Here is a 7918-nt window from a genome sequence, read left to right as displayed (position 1 = left end):
CATTGTTAGTGAATTCAATAAGGATGAAATGAAGTGAAACGAAACTTACGTTATGAGAAACCTCATGACGCTCAAGATTGGCCATGAGCAGAATTAAATGTTTTGTTTCTTTAGTCGTGGTAGGGGCTTAAACAGGTTGAAAATCTTTATATAGAGGTAGAGTAATATTTAGGTTTACTTAAGACTTGTTGATTGTATCCACATAGCCTATAACCACATGGTCACCTGTCAACCCCATGTGGTCTGTCGTTTTGGAGATATGGATTGTATACATGAACCGTTGTACGCCAATGTTTTTAGGCAGTTTACTAGTAGGTATTCAATCAATTTAGATAATATAGTGTTGTTCCTTTGTTAATTACTATCCACGTATTTATTAGCTACAGGTACCTAATATAATGAATGTTTCGAACACATGGATGGTTTGTTGTGGATTCTGATGTTTAGGCAAGTATATAGGGAACCATGGAAAATATATCCATGTGGTTAATAAATAGTGGATAGTAATGTCGCCCCAATGTACATCGGTTACGTTTTTTCAGTAGGAAGTAGTTTAAGTAATCATTATCGATGTGGATTCGTTTGAATTAGGAGAATCAGCTTTATAAGGAGCAGGTAAGGTCTCGCAAACAGAGCACAAAGAAAAGGAGAACATGGATCCAACATACTACACCGCCGACGAGGCTGCTAAACGTTTGATTAGCCGTAGACATTACCTTGGCCCTGTCGGTGCTTTGACAATGAAATGTGACCGAAAAAATGAAGAGGAGTCAATCAGCGATGCTATTGAGCAACTAAAGTTACAGGTTCGTTTTCTTACATATACTGTTATAGATCTCCGAACCAATATGTTATGTGTGACCCTTTTCTTTGGATTTTTTTGTAGCTACCTCCGCGAAGAGATCTTCACATCCCAGCCCCTATACTTGCCAAAATCGTGAGTTTGGTATCTGATGATGGCCCGATGGCGCTGAAAAACTGGATAATTGCTGGTCGCGAGGGAATAGTAGCTGTTTTTTCCACAGAGACGCTTTCGTCGGTAAAGTTGAATCGAGATCCATTGTTTGTGACATGGTCTAGGCCTTCGCATGTCTTCTATGGTTTCTTTGTAAGGTGTCTAAACCAGAAGAATCCGTATGCTTTGTATGTGAGAAGCTTGTTCTTAGCGTTTCAATGTCTTCAATTGAATGAGGCAATTGAATTGGTCGGAACGGTGAAGAGTCTGTACCCAGTGGCAGAACTATTGTGGATAATGTTGAGCAGCTGCGCTGGCATTCTAAATATGGATGTGTACTGGGAGGTTAAGAAGAAGTATGGATTTAGTGAAGCAGGCACACTCGCGGACTCTTTGATGTACCACATCTACTCTATCGGACCTCAAAGAAAAAGCACATACCAGAAGACATGGTATTTTGAAGATTTTCCAGAGTGTTTGTGGGAACACAAAGCTCTTAAAGAAGCGAACGGGGAGAGATGCATGGAGTGTATCTACTTTTACCTAGCTAAAGATATTGTGTATTTATCCTAAGTTATTGTAGTCTGGGTGAATTTATGTGGCTACTTTAACTAAACTCATTTTATTGATGATAAATCTAGAAGTTTGGTTGGAAAGTTACGAGTAGACCTGATCAAACGCATACTTTTCTATGTATTAGTAAGTGTTAGAGTTTTGTTTATCAGGTGTGTACACATTTGAATGTGATTGGAAGGACAATTGAACATAAATAAAGAAGATAACTTACACATAGTCCGTGGATTACTATTTTGTGGATACAAATAACATTAATCGTTTTGTTATGTGTGCGTGTTGTTGCTATCCACGTGGTTGTTAATCGGGTATTGCTATCCACGTGGTAGTTATTATGTGTACATGAACATCGATATTCAGTGCATTGTTTCGATATTTTCTTATACCGTTTCGAATTCCTAGGTGTCGTTCCGATATCTGGAGGTCATTTATGGCATTGAAACGTTGGCGCCTCTTGTCTTTTGGTTCTCTGAATACGTTCCCTTCTCCCTCTTAAAGCGGTGAGACGTTCCCTTCTCTTCAATCATTTCAACTATAAATAAACTCTCAGATCCATCGATTTCTTCCATTAGAGAGTCGATCTATGACGGGAGAGAGTTCAAGGAAACGTTCAAAACCAATGTCAGAGTGGGAAGACGAAGCAACACGCTCGTTGACCGTTGCCGGGGAGAGTTCCAGCAAACGCCCAGTACGGGAAGCTGACTTCGAGTGGGAGGAGGAAGCTCTTTTGGCCGTGAGCGAAGCCTTCAGTCAGACCAGAGCCGTGGCTGAGGCCGAGGCGGCTGAGCGCTTCAAAGATATTCTTCATATGATTAAAGATCATATGAAGAAGAAGGAAGAGTGTGCCGGCCTGAAGCATAAAGTCGATTTAATTGATGCCAAACTCTCCCTACTGAATGAAGTAGTGGTACAACAACTTGTGGACTTGGAGGCAGAGCACAAGAAGTTAGAGGCGATGAGAGTTGCTGCGGACCACGACGCAAAGCAGTGTGGTGTTCCTACTCCGATTGATTGGTCGGAAATTGCTGTTCGTCTCAACGCAGATTGATGGAAGGGATTTCACGTCTAAGAAGCTTCTTAAGTAGGGTTTGCTGTTTTTTTTTTTTGGTGAAAGGTTAAGATTAAGGTTTGCTGTTTTGTACGACATTTTGCTATGAATATTAAATTTTGCTACGGGTAAGACTTGTTGTCTGCATTTACTAAGTATCGTTAAACCTATTATGCTGTTGTTTCCAACCTTTTTTTTTGGGTTAAAGTTGTTTGGAACTTTTAATCTTAACAGTTTGTGGAATATTGTGTAAAGGATGTAAACTCAACGACGTATGATCTTTGTTATTGTAATCCACATATTTAGTATCCAAGTGGACAGATAGCCATTTCTTATCTAGCCGACGGATAATGTACAAAACTACAAAGCAACCTTTGCCTGCAATTAACCCGTTAATATAGCCACCTACAATTACCCTGTGGGTCGAAACCTTTGTCTTTTTAGGAAATGTATGTAGAGGTAGAGTTAACCTGCAGTAGCTTGTGGATAGGTTTGCTGTGGATATGTATGTAGATACTCTTTGTTGAGTCGAGTGGACATCATTAGATTGTCGGGTGAATTAAGAAAATTCAAATGCTAAAAGTAGAATTCATATTAGAGTAGCAAATCTTAAGCAGATCTTATAGGACAGAAGTTTTAGCGGATTTAAAAGCAACATACAAACATTATATCTAAGACAGAAGCACTATATCTCTGGATAGATAGTAGAAGATACAGTCGATACACCTTTCCCCATTGAATTCCCCGAACGCTGTGTGTTTATTACCGCAACTTGGCACATCTTCAAAGCGCCAAGTATTAGAATAAGTCCCCCATCGCTTTGGCCGCATGCTGAAGATGTGGTACATTAGAGAGTCAGCCATCCTATCAACATCACCAAAATGATACTTTTTTTTGTAGTTCCAGTAACAATCCGAATCCAGCGTCCCTTTGCAGCTCTTCAACATAATCCACAACAACTCAGCAACTGGGTACACATGTTTAATGGTACTCACCAAAGAGACAGCCTCTTTTAGATCACAACATTGGAAAGCTAAGAATATACTTTTCACATACAAAGCGTAAGGATTTTTAGCGTATAAACACCACCCAAAAAAATCATAGTACACAGAATCCGGTCTTGACCACTTAACGAATTTGGAATGGCGATCCAACCTAACCGATGAAAGTGTGTCCAACGAGTGAACTGCAACTCTACCTGCACGCCCTGCGACAAGCCAGTTCCTCAAATGTTTGATGCCATCCTGAGCTACGCAGCTGACAATTTTCGCCAGAATTGGTGCTGGGAAGTGTAGATCTTTACGTGTTGGAATCTTTAATAGCGACAAGTAAAAATATTAAATTTACCAGTGCTTAAAAATCTATCTGGATTCGTACTGTAGAAATAATGAAACAAACCTCAGGATTCAGGCGAACAAGAGGTTGGGTGGTTGGTTCTTCCGCTGGTTGGCGTTCAGTCACCGGTGTCAGTGCACTGTGCGGGCGAGGGAAATGTCTTTTAGGTAAAATTCGGCCATGTCCGCAATTTCCCTGAGAGCAGTTTTCACAGACGATTTTGTACGTCGGAATCATTTTCAGCTATCTCATAACAGATAGATACTCTGGTTATGTAGAATCAGAAAACGAAGACACTAACACGTACCCCTAAATAGTAACTGCAAAAACCTAACCACGCAGACGTTTCCAGGGGGAACTTTATTCGTAAGCATCTTAGTGGATAGTAGATAATGTTCAATTCTGCATGATTAGAAAGAAACAACTTTAATATCAAAACAATGGGCTAAGTACAGACATCCACGTGGACAGTATATTGTGGTCATAAAAGTTCTTATCGATTATTTGTTACAAGAGTAATGGTTGTGGGGTAATTATTGCAGTTGGTGTAGACATCTTTAAAAGCTGAGCCAACAGACGGAGTAGTCTACGGAAGAGCACAGTGAGCCTACGATTGTAGGCGCAAAAATGTTACATCACGACAGTGCTTTTGAAGGAGCATTTAATGTGTAACAGAGCAGACAGTTAGGAGAGAGAGGGAATACTGAAAACATGTTTAAAGTTCTGACAAATCTTTGAAAAATGGAGTAGATGGATTTATCCAGCGGAATACGCCACTACTCGGAACGCTTTATCCACATGGTTGTAACCACATAGAGGTTGGAAAGTTACAAGAACAAAGTTCGTATCCATGTGGACGATGTAGTGTGTGCCAAACAGATTCTTATGTTTTACGTAAAGGTTGTAATATGGTTGGTGGCTGTGGACTGTTATGAGATGTTGTTGTGGTCTGGAAATGTAATCAATCCCTTATTTTTTCTCAAATTTTTTTTAGTGGATTGTGTGTTTATTTGTTTTATGATCTTCTCGACAAGTTATTTCTAAAATGTTGGCCATCTGATGAGTGTAGAATAGGGTAACGGGAGCCAATTGTACGAGTCCACATGGATATGTATGTAACTGTATCCAAATATATATGTCCACATGGACGGTTGACATGTACGTATATCCATTTGGTGCTTGCTTAATAGGGACGGAAAACAATGTTATAAATTGTTTAGATGTGGTGAGAAAGAACGTGGATTAGAGAGTTCGAAATTTAAAACGAGTACATAAAGACATGACATAACACTACTCATCGTTGAATTTCACTTTCATCTTCAACCAATCAATTGGAGGAGGAACCAATTCTCGCATCTCCTCTAGTCTCTAGAGTTCACCAACCAAATCTTCAAATTCCTGACACAAAATTTCATTGAGTTGGGAGTTTTTTAGGGTTTTAGGGTTATTTCCAAACGATGTTTTAGGGTTTACTGTTAAGGGTTCATGGGGTAGGGTTAAGGTTTAGGGGTTAGGGTTTAGTGTTTAGGGTTTAGGGTTTAGGGTTTAGGGTTTAGAGGGTGTTGGGTAAAGGGTGTTGGTTTGAGGGTTTAGGGTTTAGAGGGTGTTGGTTTAGGGTTTAGGGTTTAGGGTTTAAAGGGTGTTGAGTCTAGGGTGTTGGTTAGAGGGTGTAGAGTTTAGGGTTTAGGGTTTAGGCTGATTCCTTCCATTTTGTTAAATCTACACTCTGGAATCAACACAGTGGGGGAGCTGATCGTAGTGGTTTATGTAAAAAATGTATTATCAGGTTTACCATAGCAACATGTATTTTTCGGTGTAAATTAAGTTTGAGTGAAAACTGCTAACTAGTTAAGTAGTGAGAGATATCCACCGATGTCTGACCACGTGGATATACGTGGCTATATGATATAGTTATGGGTGTATGTTATGGATTAATACTAAGCCGCAAATAGATAGTGTACATGAGCTGATCAATCGTACTTGTCATGTGGTCAGACATTGGTGGATCCCGGGGATAACTGTGAGGGGTTATTGTAGGTAACATGTCGATTTGGATACAGGGGATAACTGTGAGGGGTTATTGAAGGTAACGATATCCTAACGTAGATAGGCATACGGACAGAGAAGTTCAAGGATACAGGTCGCTAAAAGTACGGCATGATACAAACATACAGAGAGAAACCTAACAGAGGGTGCGAATAAAAGTTTTTAAACTAGTTGGAGTAGATGGGTGCGACATATTCCTTATAGATGTCCAACGCGTATTGTGACCTGATATCATTGACGATTTGGTCGGTGATCTGAGACATGAGTTCTGGACCAAACCCAGTTGCGACGATCTCTAGCAACTTCATGGCAAGGGGACCACAATCACCACATCTCTCATTGACGTAAATGTCCTGTACCCTCGACCAAGTGAATGGAGTGCAGCCATGATCTTGAGTTGGAGGCGGTGTGCAATGTTTTGAAATAAGGTATGGCAGCTGCTCTGTGAACGGGGCTATGTAGGTGGCAACCTTAGCGTCGTCGTATAGACTGACATTAGGATCGAGGATTTCTATGGTCCAATTGGAGAGGTTAATGACTAAGCCAACCCAGTGAGAATTGTCCCAAATCATCGGAATATATATTGTGTTCCAATCCACAAACCACTCTGAAGGAGAACCATAGGTTTTACGTTTTAGCTTATTGTCCCACTTGACTCTGGCCTTCACTTTTGCTTGACAGAAGGAAGGATACTTCCCTTGTAAGTAGTTCCCAAGCCAGGGTGAGAGGAAGAGAGAGCGTTCAATGAGTAGGAACTTTTGCAGCTTTTTTTGTAGAAAATCCACTAAAACCTCCATATGCTGTGAGAAGAGGGTGAAAATAATGTGTAAGTATAGATTTACTAAAAACGATTTCAGATTTTGGTAGATAGGAAATACTTACCAATGTACTAACCCAATTCTGAGGCTTCGCTAACTGTTTGAAAAACAAGTTGTCAACTGGGTATCCACATTTTGTTATGTGTACCCTGGAGGTTTTGAAAATGGTATCCACGGTTAGCTCAGTGGTCCGATATTGTTAGAATAAAAAATGGCATAGGGTGTGTAGAAAGTTACGTGTTTGGACATGATTTCATAGATTTTTTCATGAGGGATGCTAAATCTTTGTCGACAATGAGTAGTAGGTCAGGCAGTTGGGACGGTGAAAGTGTAGGAATCCGCAAAACAGCTGAGATAAGGGTCTCTTCTGGTCCCGAGAGAACACCCTTTTGTGTAGGTTTGCCTGGCGAAGAATCACTGACATCAACAAGGTCTGTGGGCGTAGCATTGCTCTGTGAGGTGATGAAGATTTCATTTTCAGCAAACTATTAGGCAGCAAAAAACTAGGCAAGGATTCGATGAAAAGTAGAGAAGGATGGAATACCTCGGTGGCTTCGCTGTCGGATTCGTTAGGTTGTATGGGGGACTCACGGCCATCATCCTAATAAAGCAAGTTGGGGTCCCAATTAAATAACTATGAGGTAAAAGTTAACAAAATGATTTTGAAGTAGTATTTGTCTGACGTACCTCATCGGCACAAGCTCTGTCAATGTCAACATTGGTGTCCTGCAAGAAAAAGGCAACGAATTGATGATGCATATCCATGTGGATACATTAAAGTTGTGATTAAACAACTAGCCTAAGTGAGGTGTCCATGTGGATAGGATATTCATGATAGGAAATATTAATAAACGGAATTGCTTACCTCAATTAACGTTAGGGGAGTGGCTTCCAACACATTATCAGCGTCAATTTTCTGCGTGAAGGTTAGCAAGTGTTTGAGTAGTGAGATATAGTTGAGGATAGAGACTTACTCGGAAAGTATATTAATTTGGTAAAAAGATACCTCAATATTGTCAGAAGGTGTACCGTCAAGGACATGACTAGGAGCAGGCAATTGAGGATTGACATTAGAGTTCCCAATAAATCCCTGTAACAAGCTGGTGTAAGGTTGTAGGGGTTGTGGAGATGCATTAGCAGCGG

Source organism: Camelina sativa, chromosome 7 (genome assembly GCF_030686135.1).
Source record: "Camelina sativa cultivar CO46 ecotype springtype chromosome 7, ASM3068613v1".
NCBI classification, from domain to species: domain Eukaryota; kingdom Viridiplantae; phylum Streptophyta; class Magnoliopsida; order Brassicales; family Brassicaceae; genus Camelina; species Camelina sativa.
The sequence above is the reverse complement of the archived record's forward strand: the minus strand, read 5'-3'. Positions refer to the sequence as shown.